Source organism: Macaca thibetana, chromosome 8, assembly GCF_024542745.1.
Source record: "Macaca thibetana thibetana isolate TM-01 chromosome 8, ASM2454274v1, whole genome shotgun sequence".
NCBI classification, from domain to species: domain Eukaryota; kingdom Metazoa; phylum Chordata; class Mammalia; order Primates; family Cercopithecidae; genus Macaca; species Macaca thibetana.
Genome location: NC_065585.1, coordinates 52165958 through 52178147, shown reverse-complemented (window position 1 = coordinate 52178147; position 12190 = coordinate 52165958). Strand labels below are relative to the sequence as shown.

The following is a 12190-nucleotide window of genomic DNA, read 5'->3' as shown; positions in this document are numbered from 1 at the left end:
GCATATAGTGTAGGATCTAACTTCCCCAACAATCGCCTACTGGGGTCAGGGGACACAATCTGAAAGTATAGCGACAGCAACATACCATAAGGTGAGCTTTGACCAATGTGAAACGAGAGATAGGAAGATGTTGGCAGATAAATTATTTTGCTTCTTCAATCTAACTGACTCGTCCTGTACAGCCTGTCTGGAGATGCTTCACATGACTAAGCAAGAGTCTGTGTTTGCTCATGCAGCTGTGGACAGCTTAGTGACCAACTTACAGTTGTTTTTTCCTCCTTATGTACCATACAGGTATGTATATAGATACATATTTGTTCAAAGATTATATGCATATGCAGGCATGGATATTCATTCCAGTATTAGCATGTGCTCCAAGAGGTAGCTATATATATTAAATTTAGTATATAAAATATAGTTGTCAATTATTTTAAAAAGTACTAAAATATGTCCAGAAAAAAGCAGCATTTCTAATTAAAAATAGAAGCAAAGAATAGAAAATAAAAAGAAAAAATATGTCTTAACTTAAATAATATAACTAAGAACTAAAAATAAAGTTACTTTCCCAGTGAAAATATGCTCTGGGCAGAAAAAAAATGACTAAAATATCAAAATGGAAAATTAGAAAGTGGTCTACTTAATAACAAAGGCTAAGTCTTAATGAAAGTCTACTACATTTCCTGGGATAATTTGATGATATACAGAAAATAATGAGTAAATTATTTCTCAAGTGTGATATATCTAGGAAATAGATCAGTGAAACAAAAAGAGTAATATCACAGCATACAAACAGAAAATTCACATATAGACAGAAAAAATCACAGTTTACATTGCATTCATGTTTAAAATCAAACATCACTTTTTCACATTTTGAAGATTTCCCCCCCTAAATATGGAAAGAAAAACAAGTCAGAGCTTTAATATAATATTTTTTTTCCAACCTGGAACAGCTGCAAAAAACAAATCTTTCTGGAGATAAGCTTGGTTATAAATATCAACATTCCCTTTAAATAAGGGAGTCCAGTTTTCATACCATCTGCCTCTTTCTAAAAGGGAAAAAGTATGAAAATCACAAACCAGGACATTCCCTTTCAAATAAAGCACTTAAAAATGAATGTAGTAAAAAGGCTATGAACTACTCTGAACTCCTCTCTTTAAAATTGCCCTATTTAGCTCATATCAGAAAATGGGATTTTTTGAAAGCAAACAACTTTTATTCAATGAATAAACTGCCTAAAGCAATTAATATTTTTAAGTGTTGTTTTCTAATTTTTTCACATTACTGGCCATAATAATAATCTTTGATTGAACCATATTTCTCCTTTATGTGTCATACTCCCTACCTTTTACTTTTCATTTTTTATTTTATTTATTTGTTTGTTTGTTTTTTTATTTATTTATTTTTGAGACGGAGTCTTGCTCTGTTGCCCAGGCTGGAGTGCGGTGGCGAGATCTCGGTTCACTGCAAGCTCCGCTTCCCGGGTTCACGCCATTCTCCTGCTTCAGCCTCTGGGTAGCTGGGACCACAGGCGCCTGCCACCACGCCCGGCTAATTTTTTTGTTTTTGTATTTGTAGTAGAGACGGAGTTTCACCGTTTTAGCCAGGATGGTCTCGATTTCCTGACCTCACGATCCATCCGCCTCGGCCCCCCAAAGTGCTAGGATTATAGGCGTGAGCCACCGCACCCGGCTCATTTATTTTTTTAACCACAAGTGTCACCTCTACTTTTTCTAAAAGTTTTTTAGAGCCTAAAGACCTCCATGTTACCTCTTCCAGTACAAAAATTTAATTATTAACAGACTGGACTTTTAATACAGATTCTATCCTCTGCAAAAATCCTTCCTATGCCTCTCTCAACAGTGTTTTTTTTTTTTGTTTGTTTGCTTATATACTTAAGTTTGGACTTAATCTTAAAGCCTTCTTTCGTGGCTGGGCACGGTGGCTCATGCCTGTAATCCCAGCACTTTGGGAGGCCGAGGTGAGTGGATCACCTGGGGTCAGGAGTTTGAGACCAACCTGGCTAATACAGTGAAACTCTGTGTCTACTAAAAATACAAAAAATTAGCTGGGCATGGTGGTGGACGCCTGTAATCCCAGTTACTTGGGAGGCTGAGGCAGGAGAATCGCTTGAACACGTGAGGCAGAGGTTGCAGTGAGCCGAGATTGCACCACTTCATTCTAGCCTGGGCAATAAGAGTGAAACCCTGCCTCAGGAAAAAAAAAAAAAAAAAAAAAAGGCTTCTTTTTTCTTTTGCCCTTCATTATTTTTCATTCTTTGTTAATGGCCTTGTGATTGAACATTTAAATTTTTCACTGTACCATATCATTACTATTTCAATAATGAAACCCATAAACTACATCCATTACTTAATTCTTTAAAATATTCACGAGAAATAATTAATACAAGATGGTTTACCAAATAGAGCAGTCCAGAGGGTTTTACTGGTTACATCTAACGTAAAGGAATATTAAGTGTAGTAACACTGAGATCACTTGAGGGATAGTAGAAGAAAAATAAGACAGGAAAAACATGTCATCTTCTATTTTAACAATATATGTGTTTAGTCAATTCCCTGAATTACAGTGATAGGATTCTGAAAGGCTACTGAAACAAACGCACATAGGGAGCCCTGACATAATTAATTCTCCTTTTCATATTCATTCTCTCCCTTATTCTTTTTCTCATACACATAAAAACACACCCATATACTGCAAACAAAAAGAACAAAACTGAATTTTTAATCAGGAGCATTTGTGGTAAAGGCACAAAGATTATGCTTACATTTATCCTTCATAGGAAGGATAAATGGTCCTTCATAGGACCATTTCTTATTTTTTAATTCACTTTTATTCTGTTTTAGCTATGGACCACCTAGGTCTTTAATTATAGAAAACAAAGTTGCTCTACAAATGGCAAATGACATTTAATTGCTTACTTGGAATGCTGCATCTTGAGTAAGGAGGAAGGAGAGAGAGAAATTTCGCCACAGTAATGGTCAACAACATTTAATCTCTAAGTATTTAAAACAAATGATCATTTTATGGCAATCAATATTTCCTCCTTCTCATGATTAATGTAGATATTATGAAATGAAGTGAACAATGAGATTATCAGTGTTGCAACAGAAAAGTTGTTTTACCTTATACCTATCAGCTAGTTTAAAATATTTAAAAGCTCTTTTCATATTAAATTTAGTCCACTGTTTATTTCCTCACTTCCGTGAACAAGAATGCAGGGATCTTTGTTTTTACACTGAAGAATCTCAAACAATAAGGACAATGTCTGCACATAGTATATACTCAACAGACATTTTTGAGTAAAAAATTATCCAAAAGACAATTACATTAACTTGAAACATACATATTTGATGTTTAATTATTGTAAGCTTAATTGCAAATGCTTTGAGTTTTCAAATATAAGCAATTACTAAGTTTAGCCCAGTGCTGCCTCCTTATATATTCTAAATTTGACCTAATGGTTTCTCTGTGCACAGTAAACTGTAACCAGGTCTCTCTGTGCACAGTAAACTGTAACCTTTCCATGTGTAAACAGACTGCAACAGACTTTTGTGCCAATCACTGAGTTTTGGCCAAAGGTGGCCAACTGTTCAAACCAGGCTCAAATGAGGTAAACACCAAGCTGGAACCAATCTGACTGTTTCTGTACCTAATTTCCGTTTTCTGTACATAACTTTCCTTTTTCTGTCCATAAATCTTCCACCACGTGGTTGTGCTAATCTCTCTCTCAGCTTATTCTGGCTTGGGAGGCTTCCTGATTAGAGAATTATTCTTTGCTCAATTAAACTCGTTAAATTTAATTTGTCTAAGTGTTTTCTTTTAATGTTATATTTTATGAGAATCTGAGCCTGATAAAGGGTAGGTTAACTCTTCCCTACTTGTTTCCCTTCTGATTTTGGTCCTTTTTGGTGGTTAACTAAGATAGGCGTATTTAGGTACAGTAAGAATACCTATCTCATATGGCTATGTTGTAATGGTTAAATTAAATAATTTATATTAAGTGCTTCTCACACAGTAGGTGCTCAATAAATGTTATAATCATCATTATATCATGCTGATTTAATTGATTACTATTGAGGCAGTATGCAGTCAAGGAAGGAAGGAAGGAAGGAAGGAAGGAAGGAAGGAAGGAAGGAAGGAAGGAAAGTTGATGATCTCACACTCATTTTTGAGCTCCATGTATTTAAGGTTCTTAGGATATAAGAATGGTCTCAGAATACACTAAACCTATAACAACTTAATTACATATACAATGTACAATTTCTGCTAGTATTTGATCATTTAAATATCTTCTATCATCAGCTAAGTGGCTTCCACAAAAGTATCTTTGGATGATTTTTAAAATGCCAAATTATGTATGCTATCTTATTGTTCATACATGTTTGAAACTCTGGATTAGTAGAGCAACAATTACATTTAGAAAGTAAATCTTTTTATATACACTGGTTTATCCTGAGGACAGACCTTTTTAAGAACAGAGTGCTGTGGTGTATTTCAAAATGGTTCCTTTTCCCCTCCCCCAGGAATTTTTGTCAGATATTTACTGTGAGAACCTAGTCTCACAATATGTATGTATTTACATACTTAATACACGTACGTATGTACATACAAAGGCTTACACACTAGTCCCCATTTTTAAAGCTGCAAACTTAATCTCTAATCATTGTGGGAATTTGCAAATTATCCTCCAGTCTAAGAAAAAATTTCTCAGGTAAACACTTCTACAATTCTTTATTCTGTATTCTCTTCAGGAGTTGTAAACTTCTTGATGTTTTTTCTACTAAGTTTGTAAGTCACAATTCCTCTTACATACCCACTACATGCATTGTGCAGGTCAATACTGTTCCCCTTACTAGAGCAATAGCCTGACTTTAGATAAAACTGGTTCTGCCATAAAAGCCTCAAACTTTTAATTTCCAATGATAAGTTTAGCAACTCAAATATTTAAAATAACCCTAGGTCTAATACATAATGGCAAATAAGAAATACAATTTTAGAAAAGCCCTTATAGTACATTCCAACCAATATCTTCCAAAACCTTTAAGAAAATGTCCACAAATATTCTACTTTTCTATTTTCTTTTTGAATATTAAACTTTAGTAAAACATTATACAGATCTCCCTCCATAACCATCGGGGATTGGTTCCAGGACTCCTGTGGAAACCAAAATCCACAGGTGCTGGAATCCCTTACATAAAATGGTGTAGCATTTGCATTAACCTATGTTGTACATTCCCCTGTATTCTTTAAATCATCTTTAGATTATGTATAACATTTAATACAATGTAAAAGCTACATAAACAATTGTTTACTGTATTTTTTTGTTATTTTTTATTGTTGTATGGCTATTTTTATTGTTTTTTTTTTTTTTTATCCTTAGTGGTTTTGATCTGCAATTGCCTGAATACATGGATGCAAAACCCCTTGATATGGAGGGCCAACTGAAAATTTTTTACTAAAAAATCTGTCATCTAAAAAATATATCATAGGCTTCCAGTTTCCATTTCTGTATGTAAGGAGCTTAGAAGTCACCACTCCATCCCTTTTCCAAGTAAAAAATTAAACAGACTGAAAAATCAGCATGCCTTTTGGATTCTTAAGAAAAATGAGGACACAGAGCACAATTCTGACCCTCAAGATTGGAGAAATAGGCAAATGCAGAAGTCACAGCTTACCAGCCAGAAACCCGTGAGTGGAAAGTGTCAAAGGAACCAGTGGTCTGCTAGAAAAATATGAACTGTAATTGACAAATTGCTAGAAGCTCAGGATGAAAAAGTCTGAATTAAAAACTCTAGGGGAACCAAGACAAAGAAGGACTCCCACACTCTGTGAGTTTCACCACCAGGAGCTCGACTAGCTTCTCACAGTAAATATCTGAGAAATATCCCAGTGGGAGGGGAAAAGGAACCATTTTGAAATATGCTACAACACTTTGTTATTCTTAACAAGATCCTTCCTCAGGAGAAACCAGTTAATCAAAGGTGAACTTGCTGGGTACTGTCAGAGCCTAACTGACCTGAGGAACGGTAAACCCCTAACTCTAGCCCACTCTAGCTTTCCATGTGGAAGAAGAGAAATACTCAACTCCAGGCCACTCTTGCCATCCTGTCTTCACTAAAGTGGGGGGAAAAGGGAGAAACACTTGTGAAGCTCACAGTCTAAAAGCCAATTCTCACTAAATGACTAAGACCTAATAACAGGACTACAGAGAACACCACCTAGCCCCATACGTTACCACCGTGTTACTAGAGGCCTATTTACAGCAGTTCCTTTTATCCAGTACATCATATCCAGCTATCAAGAAAAAAATTACAAGGCATAATAAAAGGCAAAACAAAACAAAAAAACAAAAAAACAAAACAAAAAAAACCCACAATTTGAAGAGATACACAAGCATCAGAACCAGACATGGCAGGGATGTCGAAATTATCAAACTGGAAACTTAAATATGATTAATATGCCAAGGGCTCTAATGGATAAAGTAGACACCATGCAATAACAGATGGAGAATGTAAGCAAAGCGATGGAAATCTTAAGAAGGAACCAAAAAAAATGCTCGTGATCAAAAACACAATAGCAGAAATGAAGAGTGCCTTTGATGAGCTTATTCATAGATTGAACACTAGCTGAGGAAAGATCTCTAAGCTTGAGGTAAATCAATAGAAACCTTCAAAACCGGAAAACAAAGATAAAACACACACACACACACACACACACACACACACACACAGAGAGAGAGAGAACAGAATACTCAAAGATTGTGGTACAACTCTAAAAGGTTCCCATATGCATAATGGGAATAGCAGAAGATGAAGAAAATACCAGAAAATATCAGAAGATGAAGAAAAAGATAAGAACAGAAGAAATATTTGAAACAATAATGACTGAGAATAAATGTCAGACACCAAACCATAAATCCAAGAAGCTCAGAGAACATCAAAAACGATAAATGTCAAAAAAAATGGCACCTACATATATCATCTGAAAATGCTTTTAAATACCTTTTACCTGGATATCTTATACTCCTTTAAATCAGTACAAAGGTATGACAGTCATTAATGCAACTCATTAATCTTACAATTCCCCTTTCCCTCTGGATAGAAGGCAATACTGCACTTCATAGTTCCTCATTCAAAATTTAGCAATTTGCTTTGACCAGTGAAACTCTAAATGCCAGTACGTAATGAGCCACACTCCCTTCCCACTGCTGCAGTGATCATGGAAGTATATTTGGATAAAACCTTCAATATCTTGGGTCCAGAACTGTCCTATCAACTCATTTTGGATATGTAGTTTGTGTGTCGTGTTAAGATATTGAAATTTGGGCTTGCTTTTTCTACAGTATAACCTGAGCTCCTCTGACTGATACAAAGGATTACTTTTCTCCAAAAGCCTTTCATAAGTACGACATAGTCTGATTTAAATGCTGCTTCTCCAAGTGATGACAGCATTCTATTCATACTCTTATTATAAAACAATACTATAGTAATATGGCTGCTGGAATTATCCATTTCCTTTGTTAAACTATACTCCTGAAGGTAGGAACTGTTAATGCCTAGCTCTTAGTAAGTAGTTAAAACACATTTACTGGATTCACTGATCATTCATGCATTCACTCGTCAAGGGCCAGGGGCCACTCTGGTTACTAGAGATAGAGTGAAAACAGAGCAAACGAAAATTCCTGCCTTCATATGCCTTATATTCTTATGAGGAATAATGATAATAAGCAAGACAAATAAGTGTAAATACATAGTTTAACAGATAGTGACAAAAATCATAGAGCAAAGAAAAAATATAAAGCGTTGGATGGTCATCAGGTAAGACTCCATTTAGAAGGTGAACTTTTAATAAAGACCAAAAGAAAAGGAAGGAAATTGGTCAAGCAATTGCTATATATGGATGAAGAACAATTCAGTAGAAAGAATAGCAAGTGTAAAAATTCTGAGATGAGAAAATGCCTGGCATGTTAGAGAGCAAAAAGGAAGGCAGTATGCCCAGGCCAAGAGGATGATGATGAGAACAGTTAAAGATGAAATTAGAGGAGTAACAATGGTTCAAGTATTGTAGAGACATTTAGGCCAGTTTAAAAGCTTTATTTAGATTTGATGTTGAGTAAAATGAAGAGCTATTTAAAGGCTTTGAGTAGAGTGAGGAGTGGGAAAGAACAGTAAGCGATTAGGTCAGAGATAAACAGAGGCCGATATTCTTCCATTTTATGTCATATTTCCTCTCTCCACAATACACGAGAAAAATGGATGTATCAACTTACTAAGAAATATTGCTGAGTAAATGATATTTTATGATGATATTAATCTGTTCATTACTTAATATGCAGGACAGTGATTAAAACCAATAAATAATTACCAAAATATTGCAATATACCAAAGTATAATGATGCACTAAACATCAAGACAGACCAAGAATTTAATGTAGCAACAAATCTTAATAGACAATTGATAATATTAAACATTTAACAAATAAATCAGTTATAAATGTATGGCTTTATAAATGTTACTTCATTTATTTGGATTTGCTGAAATATCACAAAATAAATACAAGTAAAAACATTTCCTTATTGTGATACTGCCTTCCATAAGAAAAAACTATGCTTGGAACCCAGGTTCATTGCCAGAAGAAAACAACCCAAAGCAATAAGTACAAAGTGAAAGAAAACAAACCACAAATCAAAACACCTTTTGCAAAATGTTCAAATAAACACACCTTGCGTTGTGTCTTTGATGCTGCCAAGTCTAAACTCTGGAGAGCTGCCAAGGGGTAAGATGTTTCCAAAGCCAAGGTCTTTAGTTAGGTAGCTGTGCTTGCATTCCTGGCAAATTCAATTCCAAATACCAAAAATAATATTCTTGGTGATTTTTCTTACTGAAATTCAAAACAAAGTATATAGAAATAGTAAATGGATGATCTCTAGTTCCCTAATTGTCCACAAATTTAAATCACAGGGAAAACATTTCCAAAAGGTGTTTCTTGGTTTGCTAACTATTATTTATTCAATCTGAATATGTTTCTATGCGAAATATAATTGGAAATTGTTGCATATTATGCCCCATTTTAACAAGGCACATTCTCATATTATTATGAAGGCTCTGAGAAGTACTGTAACAGAAAAATCTGTTTAAATTTATGTGACCCAGTGTGTCTTAAACAATTATCTGAAAAGTAGCAGAAGATGCTTCTACTGTTTTCTAAAGTCAAGCATTAATGTAAAGAGACTGATATAAAATTATTTTGTTATTTTAATTTGCACAAGGCTGACTTAAAAAACAATTATATTTATTCAGTCTTAAATGTTTAAGTATATGTTACTTTCTAAATGCCCATTTTAAAAGCAACATGGAATAACAAGCAGGTAATGCATGATTTATTCATTTTTGTACAGTGAATATTTACCGAATACCTATTAAATGCCAGGCAATGAACTTATATCTAGTTTTACACTGCAATTGCTCTCATGTGGATAAGAATATAAAATTTAAATATTTCCAAACTGCTGTCTAATAATAATACCAAATCAAAATTTAACCCCAACTATTCGGGAACACAAGCTTTACTTTACTAATTCTAATGAGATAATTAATAATAGCAATTTTGGGGTTGCTTTTAAATAGTGTTAACAATACAAGTCAAGAGTAATAATATGAAAGAATAATCTTTTTTAACAAAGGTGCTACAAAATAATAAAGTGGGACCCTTACCTCACAGCAAACACAAAACTTTATTCAAGATGAATCACAGAACTAAATGCAAAGACTAAAACTATAAAACATTTAAAGGAAAACATGGGAATAAAACTTTATTACTTTGAGTTAGAAAATAGTCTCTTAGACACAGCACCAAAAGCACAAGCAACAAAATAAAAAACAAATTGAAGTGCATTAAAATAAAAATTTTGTGCTTTAAAGAACATGACCAAAAAAGTGCAAAGACAGTCCACAGAATAGAAGAAAATACTTGCACACCATATATATGATAAAGGTCTTATGCCCAGAATATAGAAAGAATTCTCACAGCTCAACATAAAAGATCAAATAGTACAATTTTTAAATGGGCAAAATATTTGAACAATTTTCCAGAGAAGACATACAAATTGCCAAAAAGCACATGAAAAGATGCTCAACATCAGTAGTCGTTAGGAATATCCAAATAAAAACCATGATGAGATACCACTTTACTCCTAGTAGGAAGGCTATTTTTAAAAAAAATGCAAGAGGAGATGAGGATGTGGAGAAACTGGAACCTTCATACATTGCTGGTAGAAATGTAAAATGATACAGCCACACTTGGAAAAATTTGGCAGCTCCTCAAAAATCCAAATACAGAGTTACTGCGTTACCAGCAATTTTACTCTTAGATATATATATCCAAGAAAAATGAAAACATTTCTGCACAAAAACTTATATACAAATGTTCATACCAGCGTTATTCTTTTTTTTTTTTTTTTTTTTTTTTGAGACAGAGTCTCAGTCCGTCGCCCAGGCTGGAGTGCAGTGGCCGGATCTCAGCTCACTGCAAGTTCCTCCTCCCGGGTTCATGCCATTCTCCTGCCTCAACCTCCCAAGTAGCTGGGACTACAGGGGCCCGCCACCACGCCTGTCTAATTTTTTGTATTTTCAGTAGAGACGGGGTTTCACCGTGTTAGCCAGGATGGTCTAGATCTCCTGACCACGTGATCTGCCCTCCCCGGCCTCCCAAAATGCTGGGATTACAGGCATGAGCCACTGCCTCCGGCCATAGCAGCATTATTCTAATAGCCGAAAAGTAGAAACAACTCATGATGAACAGGTATATAAATGTGGTATATATCGATATGATGGAATATTAAAAAGAATGAAATACTGATAATGCTGCAACATGGATGAACCTTGTAAACATGTGTCTAAGTGAAAGAAGTCAGTCACAAAAGTCCACTTAATACATAACTTCTATTGTTCCCTTTATATGAAATGTCCAGAATGGGAAGGTCAATAGAGAAAGAAAATTGATCAGTGGTTGCTTAAGGGGGCGGAGGCAGAAGGGATGGGAACTGACATAATGGGTACAGAATTTCTAGTTGAGATAATGAAAATATTCTGAAATTAGATAGTTGCACAATATTGGGAGTATTCTAAAAACCCCTGAATTGTACACTTTAAAATGGTAAACCTTATGATTGTGAAATATAGCTCAATAAAGCTGTTATTACAAGTGCCATAAAAATACAAGTCTACAGTCCTTATCTAAAATGTTTGGGCCAGATATGTCTTGAATGATTTTAGATTATAAAAATGTAATAAATCCCATCTACTATAATTACGTAACACTCCTGAAAGGATGTGGGGGAAGCACATTAATACTTCATAGAAAAATCTTACGCCTACTAATTACGTAAATAGTCCCATGTCATTTCAAGTCTGGTTTTTGTCTCAATTAAGTTTGTAGAAAACTTGACAAAGTTTAATTCTGCAATTTGTGGATTTTGAAAATGCAAGTGATGGGTGTTAGGAGCCTTATTAATGATGATTGTTAATGTTAGTAATAATAGCAGCTACCCATTTGTTGACTAGCAACTAATGTGGCAAACACTTTGGTAAGCATATCACATATCATAAATTTTCATAACATTTCTGTGTGATAGGTACAATTTCCCAACTGAGGAAACTGAGTTTCCTAATGATTAACTGACTTGCCCAAACATGCAAAGTTGACAGGGAAAGGAGCAGAGATTTGAACTCAAATCTATCTGATCATAGAGCTTACTTCTCTTTCCTCTATGTATTAGAATATGTTCAGACCATTCGCCAGAACTACAGACTCTACCTCTGTAAAACGGAGTAAGGGCCTTTTTACATATACATACAAGTATACATAAGCATATATACATATATGTAAGTAGGTATATAAATATACATATGTATGTAGGTATATAAATATACATATATGTATGTTTATGTGTACATACACATATACACATATATACATACACATATATATGTGAAGTAAGAATGAAACAAAGTATTTTTATGAAAATGTGTCAAATATAAAGGTCTACATAACTATGAGACAACATCATCTGAATAACTATTTTCATTATATATCTAAATCAAGGTTCAAAGGGGATATGTATTCAGTCAAATTCTACAAAGGCATTCCAAACAAATGTATTAATTTTATTAG

At 34.3% G+C, this 12190-nt stretch overlaps 1 protein-coding gene across 4 annotated transcripts in view; it reads right to left on the bottom strand.

Moving 5' to 3' along the window:
- The window catches only part of TRIQK (triple QxxK/R motif containing), a 70015-nt gene that overhangs the window by 54236 nt on the left and 3589 nt on the right, over positions 1 to 12190 (bottom strand). For all 4 annotated transcript variants that reach the window (XM_050800611.1, XM_050800612.1, XM_050800613.1 and 1 more), the window contains exon 2: positions 8741 to 8899. The gene's annotated coding sequence lies outside the window, so the exon portion shown is untranslated. The remainder of the gene's footprint in view (positions 1 to 8740; positions 8900 to 12190) is intronic.